This window comes from Leptinotarsa decemlineata, unplaced genomic scaffold (genome assembly GCF_025532065.1).
Source record: "Leptinotarsa decemlineata unplaced genomic scaffold, Ldec_3_MD MMD2_tig00000576_RagTag_RagTag, whole genome shotgun sequence".
In the NCBI taxonomy this organism is placed as follows: domain Eukaryota; kingdom Metazoa; phylum Arthropoda; class Insecta; order Coleoptera; family Chrysomelidae; genus Leptinotarsa; species Leptinotarsa decemlineata.
Window position 1 is genome coordinate 7700480 of NW_027412551.1, and position 12976 is coordinate 7713455.

Sequence of the window (12976 nt, forward strand, 5' to 3'; positions counted from 1 at the left end):
ATCTATAATGTCCCAAGGGAGTTATGACCCTCTTTATTGATAGCGTAACTATGACGATATAAGCTTATAATATCCCGGTCAGAAATAAAAAAATTAATGTCAGTTTTCACTTTATTCACGACTGAATATTTTCTTTATACAATATCAGTTTAGAATATTTAATCAGTTCGGACTTCCATTGTCTAATATAATATAAATTGATTTGATAACACTGAAAAAAATCAAGAAGATTAACCGAAAATAACAAGTTCATTAAAAAAAAACTGAAATTACAAAGAAATATCATACAACAACCGAACAAATGAAAATTGAAATAATAATAAAAGCTGAAAAAATTTAAAAATTAAAAATAACAAAAAATGAAAAGATTTCAAACCAAGTTATGTCACAACGTTTCGATTGTTAGTATCCACAATCGTCTTCGGGTGATAACGGTTACACCCGAACAGTTATCACCCGAAGACGATTGTGGATAGTAACAATCGAAACTTTGTGACATAACTTTTTTTAAATCTTTAAATTTTCATTTTTTCAATTTTTGTTAATTATATTTTTAATTTTTAAATTTTTTCAGCTTTTATTATTATTTCAATTTTTATTTGTTTGGTTGTTGTATGTTATTTCTTTGTAATGTCAGTTTTTTGTTTAATAAACTTGTTATTTTCGGTTACCTAATCTTTTTGATTTTTTTCAGGGTTATCCAATCAATTTATATTATATTAGACAATGGAAGTCCGAACTGATGAAATACACCACGAAACATTGTCAACCACCTTCAAACATCAGTTTAGATTCTTTGGTACTGAAAAATTAGATAGAACAGAAATAATAGAATGAAATTTTATAATACAAAATGAACACCGACGATCAAAAAACTGTAATTATAAATAAATTTTAAAAATATGACGAAAACTCTTGTACAGCTTATGAACCCGCCTAATTATGATATAAACTATTCATTTATTTATTCGGTATAAACAGGAAATCACTAAGTTAGAACTTTGTAAAATATACATGTATAAAAATATACTTCAATTCAAAAACAGTTACAAAATTCGTACAACAATATGGATGACTGGTGTTTTGATCATTTTACGCTTGACAAAGCTATTGTATAGCGAAACACGTGTCGCGGTTTTTGTAAAAACTTGTATAGTGAAAATCATACAATAAACTGTATTAATGAGTTCAATTAGTACGAATATTGAAATAGGTAAAATAAAAGGCAACCTAAAAACTAAATGCTGAATAAAACAATTATAACTAACACCATCACTAAAAACTAACAAATATACAAGGCGTAATACATAATACTAAATACATAATTGACTGCAGACTTCTTGAAGACATCCAAAGGTTGCGTAAAAAATAAAGTTCTGATGCATTAGCAAAGATTCTTGACATTCGACTTTTAAAATCCATAATTGGTAGAACCGATCTATCATCCCTTTGCTTGACTCTCTGGTCAAGCAAAGACAGAAGTTCTGGGCAATAAATTTGACCCGACAATAATTTAAATAGAAATTTCAGGCCAGCCTGAATCCAATGTGGTTAGATGTAGTGTAGAAAGAATATCGGTGTAGTTATGGTGTTAGTCCATTTGAATGCCCATTTTGTAAAAATTTGTCTTGGACCTTGTCCAGTGACTTTTTGGACTCTAAGTGAGAGTTACACCACATAATAAATGCATACCTACTCTAAATGTGACCTAATTAATGAACGATACAGAATTTTCAATGTGCTTGCCGATAAGTCTTCAGTGATCCTACCTACAAATCCAAGAAGTTTAAGATATTTTAAAATTATTTCTTTAATAGGGGACGAGAATAACAACTTTTTATCAAATATAACACCAATATACCTAAAATATACTATGGTCAGTATTGTAAATTTTTTTTTGTAAATACTTTCGTGCAGTATGAAATGTAACATCTGGCCATTCTTCCGATGAAAAAGATAACATCATGTCATTCATTTTTATTTTCGAATAAATTGTAATAATTATGTATTTTAGGAAATGAACCAGCATAAATATTATATTCATAGATTTAGTTTTTTTATATATTTGTTTACTCTCGGGTTCGAGTTGAAAAACAGCTTTAGCTGATACTTTGCCCATCTTCAATTGATGTAATGTGAATACAAATACACGATTAATACAAATACACGATTTGTATCATTACTGTTATTGAAAATACTCAATTATCAACAAATTTCCAAAATCTCCAGAAATATCAGATGAAATAAATTTTTGTTTGAAGGTGATTGACAATGTTTCATGATGAATTTCACTAGTTCGGACTTCCGTTGTCGACTATAAAAAAATGATTAGAAATCCCTGAAACAACTAAAAAAGAAGAATTGAAAATGAATAGCTGAAAATAACAATTATATTAACCAAAATAAACCTGAAATGAAATAATAGTGAAATAATATACAAGTAGAAATAGAACAATTGAATAAATAAAAATAAAGGAATGAAAAAAGAAAATGAAAATAAAAAGTGGAGAGATTCCAAGTCACGTTAGTTCACGACGTTTCGATTGTTAGTATCTACAATCGTCTTCGGGTGATGACTGAACTGATTCCTCCCAGAGATGACTATTTATAGGTCGTTCGAGTACTTTCACTTATCCCCGCTTTCCATTTTCCGCTTCACTGGTTCTGTGGGAGATGACCGTTTTGGAGGGAAATGGCCATTTTTCGCTTGATGATGGGTTTCCATATGTTGCATATTTCTACGCTGGCTTGGCTGAATACGTTGTTGGACAACATGTATGCGGATTCCTTGAATTTTCTCCTAAACCAATGTTCCTCTCTGTGCAAGATCTCAGCTTGGGACCACTCGACGTTGTGTTGATGGGTCCAAATATGGTCTGCTATTCCTGATTTGCTGATTTTAATAAAAGAACTACAGTGGATAATGTGCAAATTTTCTTCAATTTCACCCACAGAAAAGATCTCTCCTACTCCTAAAGGAGTCATCATCTAACAAAAAATGCAAATACATGTTTGACCAATATACCAATATCCAATTGATAAAATCACGTATAGAATCGTCAACCAAGATATTTTCTTGATACAAATCTGAAAATTCAGAATATTCCATTGTTATTTTTAGTAATTTACTATTTATTCTGTTTGTCCAAAGACCATTCGAGCCTTTTCATATTTACTCATCAAAGAAACGACTCTTAATTAATGTGGAGTCCTAAACATCGAATAATATCTGAACGATTTATTGAGTAATGAAGATAAATAAATTCCAACCGGTAGAAGAAGATTCATCGACGTAATAAAATTTGCCGAAATGAAACAGGTTTGAGTAAAGTGCAAGGTTGATGTTCAAAAGAGACAATTATTCAAGTTTATCTGAACGGTTATGCAGATATGGTTAACAGGACGGGTGAATCCGTCAGAACAAATTAATCGGAGATATATTTTGGATGTCTCGGCCTCGTTCTTTAGTATCCTTAAAGTTGGCTGGTATGACATCGCAATTTTTCATCGCAATATTGCAATCTCTGATGGTTTATTCAGATGAGATCGAAGTCTTCATTTAAACCAAACAAGACAACAATGAAGCAGCCTGATGAAAAATAATTCAAAAAATATGTTGAACAAAGAACTATTTTCAGTTGACATTCTTATAGAAAAAGGAGAAAACTTTACTTCAAAACTTGTAATAAAAGGGCTTGAAATAATTCTGTAAACAAGATCACTGAATGCTAACTTCAATAAAATTCCCAGTTTGAAGAATTAATAAGCCCATTGAGAACAACTAATTCAACGCCCGATTCAAGATCGAAAGGTCACGAGTTCGATCACAACCCAGACCATTTATATTTCTCGAGAGAATTCATCTAGTTGAAGTTGGGATGATTTTGCAACCATATATGGCTGAAGGACTGCGAATTGCAATGATGCTCCCTGAGTGGCTCGGAAAGTTATTAACAATGACTGATGTCCTTTGGTCGAAGAGGAGCAATTGAATGTCCACCACGATCACCTGACTTATGCCTCCTCCGATTTCTTCCTATGGGAAATCTGAAATCGACTGTATATAAAACACAGCCCCAAGCACATAGCTTTTGAATATTCGAAAAAAGGATTAACAGCTGCACGGTGGGAACTTCAGGCAGAAGTTTGTCGAAATGATAGAGAGGACTTTAAAAGCAGACTTTATTATTACAAAATTTTTAACATTTAGGTATTAACATAATAGAAACATAAAAGAAAGCCAAAAACTTTTTTTTTCAAAAATTAATCACTCCTAAAAATATAACCCTTTCAATTTAAACATAAATTATGTTTCATGTTTCATTGCAAAACAATTCAATAGTTTGAATTGAAGGGGTTATATTTTTAGGAGTGATTAATTTTTTGGGAAAGAAAGTTTTTGGCTTTCTACTACTCCATCTGATACAAAAAAAGGGATGAAAGAATCTTCCAAAGAAAGGAAGGAAGTGATCAATTTGAAACTCTATATATGAATGTGTAGATCATGCAAAGAAGTAACTTTCAGACACAAACTGAAATAAAGTCCTCCTGAAAGTAGAACTCATGTGAATGATATCTGATACTTATTCCACAACAAATGTTTGAAATACAAACTGAGTAGAGAAAATTATCTTCTGTATAATTCAGTGTTCATATAGAAGTATTTGTTTCGAAAGAATTATTTTCTTTCGTGTAATTCAATGTTTATATGAAAGTAGCTGTTTCAGGAGGACTTTCTTTCAGTTTGTGTCTGAAAGTTACTTCTTTGCATGATCTACACATTCATGTATAGAGTTTCAAATTGATTACTTCCTTCCTTTCTTTGAAAGATTCTCTCATCCCTTTTTTTTGTATCAGATGGAGTAGTAGAAAGCCAAAAACTTTCTTTCCCAATTCAATAGTATTACTCGATTGCTCCAAAAGTACCTACTAAAAAGAGGGGTCAAACTTGTGATATATTTGTAAAGGTAGCTAGGTAAAAAGTCAATGAAAACTGGCGAATTTGAAGAAGTTAACGAAGCATTATTCATTTGGTTTAACCAACAAAGATCGAAAGGTGTGCCTTTGTCAGGGCCAATTTCACAACAGAAGGCAATATTGTTCAGAAGGCAATTCCCAGAAGCAGAGCAGTTCACAGCCAGTTCTGGTTGGCTTGACCGCTGGACGACAACCAACTGTATGTGGAGAGAAACTTTCCGCTGATATATCATCAATTGATAAATTTGAGCAAGACTTCGAAAAGCAAATCGAAGATAGTGGGTACTCATATGATCAAATTTATAACTGCGATAAAAGTGGTCTGAATTATTATAAAATGCCTCCATCAAAAACATTGGCGTCTCAACAGGAAAGATGCTCCTGGGCATAAGAGGAGTAAGGAAAGATTATCCAAAGCCTTACCAGTACACTACAAGAATCAGAAGAGCGCGTGGATGGTTTAAAGAAGAGTTTGTACTTTCTGTGACTGAGTTTTTGAAAAGAAACCGCCTTCCTATTAAAGCAGTCTTGTTAATTGTTAATGCTCCATCTCACTCTGGAGAAGAAATTCGAGTGAGCGAAATTATTGTTAACTTTTTTCCTCCAAATGTTACCAGCATACCGCAACCAAAGGATCAGGGCGTCCTCGAAAATATCAAAAAGAATTATAGGCGTTTGTTCCTTGAACATTTATTAGCATACACAGAAGAAGAAGGTAGAATTATCGATGGATTGAGAAAAAAGATTACACTAAAAAATGTGAGTCAAGCTTGAGATTCTGTGCGCGCTTCCACTATTCAAAAATCTTGGTCAAAAGTTATTGACTCTAAGGACTCTTATGACAGTGAAGAAAAAATTCCATTGAATGATTTGGTTTCTAAATTGAAAAGCAGTGAAGGTCCCGGTTCTGTCAATGAGACAGAGAAAATTAAGGAGGGAGAAAAAAGTTTGTTTGAAGTAATGAGAGCATGAGTAATGAGAGCATGAAGTAATGAGAATGTGACAAGACGAAGTGTTGTTGAATGGAATACAGCAGATAACATATAAGAAGAACTAAGTATCGAAGAAATAATGGGTGCCTTGCAGGAAACCGGAGGAGTTGATGACGGTAGATGGAGATCCTGCCACTAAGATATACCATTAAGAAGGTTTTGATGCTTATATTGAGCAGCAACCAGAGGCAAAACCGGCTGATCTACTCCTTCTTAATAGATGGTGGAACACTGGAGCGAGAAAAAGACGACGCAATACGAAACAGAAGCGAATAGATAGTTATTTTACTGTTTTGTAATGTACTATACATTCCACATATCTTGTTGTTAATAAAATATTTTTGGAACATAAATAATGTTTTACTAGACGAATAATAAATAAATCCGGATTATCCGAGTTTTCATTTATCCGAGATGGGTTCCCCCACCCATTACCACGGATAACCGGGGTTCTACTGTACCTCATGATTGAAAATACCTATTCTTTGAGTGAATTGTGTGATGATCCTTTAATTGCTCAAAGTGTGTTCTATTTTCTCATGATATCCCGCCTTCAATCGATAATGTATCAAGACCTGAGTGCAATACTCAAACTATTCTGAAATGTTGATATTCTTACGCTACTTCCATTCAGTTTGCAATCTCTGATAATCCTGAAGGTTAGTGGTAATGGAGTATTGAAAAAACGACATCAGAAGTAATCATGCGTCTGTCAACGCACATATCACTGATGATGTCTGCCACAGTAACAGACGAAAAGTGTGGTACTACAGGTTCCATTCGACCACGGCCTTCCAGCCTGGATTTCCTTCTCTTTAATTTACTAGAAGTCAATCAATCTTTTGTAGTTTCATTTCATATCCTCACAATACACCTCTTCAAAAAAAAACAATTCAGATCGCAGTAAATCAAATATTCCCCTCACCACCGATCCAATCATTTTTCAACGACACACCGACTTCGTCCTCATGTTTACTTTCGATAACTCTGACGACCTCTTCATATACTCACATTCTCCTCTCAGTGGATCGAATCCGTCTCTCGTTGCCACTACAAAGACAGTGATAAGTATAGGGGGCGAACTACAGTTTTCTCGCATTCCATAATTATAGTGATTAAGGTCCGGCGGAGACAACGAGAAACGAGACGAGTCGCCCCGAGTAGAATGATGGAATGCCAACATCCAGCATGACGATCATCGCCTCTGAAGATCAGTGCCTTCGTCGCCGCTTTTACGGTTATTCTAGGTACGAACGACATCTTTTGGAGCTCCGCGAAACTAGGGCTTCTACTGCTCAGTGGAGACGGTTGTCAATGCCCGTTCAAGACCAAAAATTAAATTTATGACATTACAGGGTGTTTCCTAACTCCGGTACGAAACTTCGGAGGGTGACTCGTTTGGTCGTTTTGAGAAAAAAAAGTTCTTATGAACTTTTGAATGAAAGTTCTAGAAAAAGTTATGGAAATACAAATACGAATCTTTGTTGAACAGTCTAAAATTCTACCTCAAAAACAATCGGGGTTCAGACCTGGTTACAGTTGTGTGAGTGCACTTGCAAATATAACGGATGACATTATCAAAGGTATTGATGAAAATAAAGCAACTGTACTCATCCTACTTGACTTTTCGAAAGCATTTGATTTGATAAACCACAGAATTCTCCTATCTAAACTTCACTACTTAAAGTTTGGCCAAAATGCTTGGAAACATTTCATGAGGCTTTGCAGCACTGTAACTACCACATGTACGCTGATGACACACAGATATATAAAACCTTTGAACCAGATAATGTCATGCAAACTAACAGAGAAATAAATATTGATTCACAATCTTTAAAAGACATAGGTGATAAACTTCTACTCAAAATAAATCCTCAAAAGTCATGTGCTATTTTGTTCTGCAATGACAATGTCAGGAATGATACATCTCATAATATTATACTGAGGATGGGAAATGACACAATACCTTTTAGTGAGAGTGCAAAGAACTTGGATTTGATACTAGATCGTAAGTTGAGATTCAAAGAACAGGTTGATATTATGTTGAAAAGAAGTCACAGTAGCTTGAAGATGATTTACCCACATAGACACTATTTAAGCCAAGATGTAAAAAAATGCTGTGTGATTAATTAGTGCTTTCCCAATTCAACTATTGTGATATTGTATATGGGCCATGTTTAGATGGCATGGATAGTCAGCGTATCCAGAAAATCCAGAACTGCTGTTTGAGACTTATTTTTGTCATGAAAAGCAGGCAGAGGATTTTCCATAAAATTAAAGAAATTGAATGGCTCAATATGTCCAACAGGCGTATATTACATATTCTTTGCTACTTCTACAAACTTTTGAAATACAAACAACCCAACTATCTCCATGATAAAGTCATATATTGAAAAGACATACATGATAGAAATACTCGACAAACTTTTTTTATCTCCATTCCTCGACATAGAAAGAAAATTGTAAAAAAATTTCAATTTTCATATAATATTGCTAGTTACATGAATACGTATAAAATAACCGACTACAGTAGGTCGTGTTTCTCTTTGAAAAAAGCCATGACTATGTTTGCGTGAACTACAAAATTGAAATATAATTGAAAATATCTCCTAACTCAGAGCAAAAAACTAAAATTCTCACAGCGTCGTCATGCAACCTGGCGGTTTCATGACCTAAAGGAATCACTGCCCTCACAAGTGAAAATAAATTATAAAAAGGGTTCCTATCTTTTCTCTCTCTCTTAATAGAGAGATAGTCGATAACAAATTTTCGGTATTGTTTTTTCAACGATTATGAAATGTCGACAAAAATTGCACATCAAAATACAAGGTGTGTCACATCTGTAATAATCACACTACTAAATGGGACAGACATCGACAAATACGACTTCAGTTTCAAGTTCAGCTACCAAGCAGAGCACATGAATATGGCAAGTGCAATCTCGACGAAACGTCGAGATTGTATCAAAGACGAACGGATATATCTATTACTTCATTATGAACAAGTTTTTCTCAGGTTTCATTACATGTTTATTGATTTTAGAATCCATTTGTTCCATTAATTGTAAAAAATTGTATAATTCTGTATTTCGTGTGTAATTGAGTGTAAACCTGTTGTAAAGGCATTATTATTATCACTATTTAATAATGATAATCAAATAGTTTTATTTGTATAGGTCAGGCCAATTTCAATTCATCTATTAAGTGAACTGAACATGTTTATTTATCGACTGCTTTCATTGACTTTCAGTCGCAACAAATTGTTCTATCGATCAGACAATTAACTATTATAAAATATTTGTGTAGTACGAACATATGACCACAACATTTAGATCTACAAGATAAGGAGATTTAATAATATATCAAGCTAAGCATTCATTGGCGTGGCTTCATTATACTTTGAGGGGAAAAATTGCTATGAATTATTCATCAGTTGAGAAACCAAATGAAAATGAAAGGGGGCTAAGTAATGTCACAGATAATTTCTATCGGAATTCCATGCATAATCATTATTACAACAACGTATGTTGTATGAGAAAAAAAATTGTGAATACTGCATCAGGTTTGATTCACAAGCAAAAGTTCGAGTGCCTCTACCAAGTTTCGTGGTTGTGGTTCAAACTAGAAATAACTACGTCGTTCTAGTTGAAGGCAAGAAATTAGTAAAGAAGAAAAAATAAAAAGACGGGGGAAGAATCATTTACATCAATGTTAAAAAAATCGAAATTAAAATAAAGTCCCAATGAAATGAAAATATCTCATGAAAAATAATCCCATATTCAATACAAAAACCATGATTAGAATAAACAACAATTTCAAATTAAGTTTCAATGCAAAACAAGAACATGTGACACTTTTCTCAACCGCTTTTTTTATTGCAACAAATGTTCAAATACATTGCCTCCAACTTCTAAGCATTTTACACTTCTCCGTATGACCCTACAGCTCGTCTTATCACGTTCAGTGGAATAGATTTGAAAGCAGTACGAACTCTCTGCTGAAAATCTTCTTTTGTTGTTGGCGTGTTAGAATACACCTCGTTTTTTATATAAATAAATCCGTTGGGGTAAAATCGGGCGATCGCGGTGGCCATAATTGAGAACCGTCGGTTCCAAACCACTGGTCGTAATAAGTTTCTTCTAAATACATCTTCACCATCTGATGATTATGTGGAGATGCTCCATCATGTTGATACCAAATTTTTTGATGGTCAGCGAGCGTCAGTTTTTCCAAATAATCCGTATCGAGATTTTTTTAAATATCTAGGTATCGTCCACTTGAAAATAAAATACCTGTTGGTCTGTTATGTATTTTCTAGATGCTATGAATGTTTATTACATAGCTACCTTGATGCCATTTTCTTGAGTGATGTATTTTGATTTTTTTAATTGATGAAACAATACAATTCCGATATTTTTCAACTAACCATTTACATTTTCGTCATGGAAGTGAAGCATCAGTATTACGTCGTCTTTAACAGCGCAGTAAATATTGAAATTCCAACGGTCTTGAAATTGACGTTCCCGAACTGAATGCGGGTTTGTAGTGAGTAGTAGTGAGAATTCCGCTTGTTGAATATCCCATTTTTGGTAAATTTCGCTTCGTCGCTTCATATAATATTCCTCAAAAATTGGTCGTTTTCTTGATTTTTCATAATGAAAAACTCCGCAAACTGAATTCTTCTCTCATAATCGGATAGCTTCAGGCCATGGACCAAAGTATGAGAATACAGATGACATTTATGTTTTGCTAATATTCTCTGAATGGACATTTTATTCGATCCCAAATCTAGCGGCCTACTAGAAATATCAGCATTTCGGGAAAGTATGTATATATAATGGAATATCTCCAAAATTATAAGTTTTGGGTATAGGAAAGTTTATCATAACTAAGATTTATTTTCATAATAGAATTGAACCTTGAGGAAAAATGTGGGTTCCCATTTGAAAAAGTTGAGATTTTTCATTTTTCTCATTCACTTATTGGACCCTAGTTTTTGCGCACCCTGTTGGTTATTCAGTGGACGCGAAAATGATGCGTGATCCCTTCAACCTTCAATTATCACGATTCACTAGCTGCATATTTAAAAAAATGTTAATTTACATAAAAATGACGTATGTTCGAGAGGCAGCATTTGTCACTTTTTCTAAAAAAAACTCGAATAACTCGAAAACGGTTCATTTTGGATATAGGGTATGATACATAATTTAGAATCTAAACCATGGGAATAATTAAAAAATGAGGTGAAATACAGGGTGATCCATTAAAAATAACAAAGATGACGTCACTTCCGGTGAAACCCGAAACGTCACCTCAACGATTATATTTCAGTTGAATTATTCATTAGTTCTTCACCCATCCCACCAATTTTCAGAATCGCCCTACTCTTAGTTTTCTATATGTAGATTGCGTCAACTCGTCAAAATAATAATATACCCTGTATAGTATGAGGCTGACGAATACAGTAATGAATCCTATAGATATTGAAAAAATTGACGTATCTGTGATAATAGTAGTGACGAACAAATAACTCTTCTCTTCCGTAGCCTCACTTTTCCCAAGTATAATTGAATAATATATGTAAAAGTTAGGACATAAAATTTCACTTACATTGATTGTTTTCTTCTTTCCATCAGACGTTTCCCACAATTTTTGTAGGAAGATAGAGGAGTAGGAAGAAAAAAAGTTCTTTCTAAAAAAAGAATATCTTCCCAAAAATATATCCTTTTCAATTTTATGTTGATTTCAATAATATTCAATATGAATGTAACTGGTAATTGATAACTAATTTATATATCTACAGGGTCCTGCAACAGTGGCGCGGTGTTCCATATCTCTATATTGGAAGCAGATAGGAATCTAATTTTCTATAATATTACCTTATTGCTCGAGCTCGACAAAATAAAAATATTGGCGGTCACACAGGGTGTTCGATTTTTTCTGGGCGGATCCCAACTGTGTCTTTTTAAATGGCAACCTATATTTTTTATCGCTTTTTCGGTTTCTTCATAGAAAATAAAATAAACTTTATGTATATCTGCACTTCGAAAATATTGACGGTTTTCGAGATATCTAGCATGACAGGTTTTTTTTTCCAATATTCGTCACTCAGAATATTTGAAATTATAAAGTGGTGCCAAGTCCAGTTGAAATTTTTTTTTGGTCGAATATTCTACATTGGTAACTCTCTCAAACGATATATCTGAAATCGACCTGTGATATACAGGGTTTGAAAAACCGCTTGCCAAATATTGTAAATGAAAATTTGCAAAATCTTCCTTAGATTAAATGGAACACCCTGTATATTATTGATCCATAAAAAGCGCCAACGAAACCTCTACAAATTTCATTAAGTATTCCCTATGGCTAAGTTCAATAGTTTTTCTTAAATGAGCATTTCTTTCGAAAAATTGTCATTTTTTCAAAGCGAAATCCATTTGACGACTGATAAAAATATACGAAAGATATCTTGTTTCAATTTTGTACATTAGAAGGTGTCCAAACAAATATTTTTTAAGGAAATAAATGTATGTACCTATCAGTTTTTGCTAAATGGAAAATTATTTTTTCATTGGATGCAGAATTTCACTCATAAATCGTGCAATATCAAACCAAACAAGTTAAAAGAAAGAAACATTATAAATAACTATTTTTTTCATGTTATTATATTCATTCAGAGCTTGAGTTCTAGATATTCAAATTTGTCAACCGGCAAATTACAAAACTACAAAAGGGAGAGTTTAATTAAGGTTGATAATGAAACTTTTATAAAATATGTTCAACATGTCTTCCATTTTCTTGAATGCAGAGCTGAAGTCTATGTTTGAAAGACTGTTCTACCCTGCGCAAGACAGCTGGTGTAATGCTGCGAAAAGCATTCGTTATTCTAAGTCGCATATTTTCGGGAGAAGTTGGTGGCTCAACGTAAACCATATTTTTTATGTATCCCCATAAGAAAAAATCTAGTTTCGTCAAATCTGGTGATCTAGCGGGCCACCGTACAGGCCC

At 33.4% G+C, this 12976-nt stretch overlaps 1 protein-coding gene across 2 annotated transcripts in view; it reads right to left on the reverse strand.

Annotated features, from left to right (window-relative positions):
* The window catches only part of LOC111506347 (lysine-specific histone demethylase Su(var)3-3), a 327809-nt gene that overhangs the window by 121442 nt on the left and 193391 nt on the right, over nucleotides 1–12976 (reverse strand). The gene's annotated exons all lie outside the window — the stretch shown is intronic.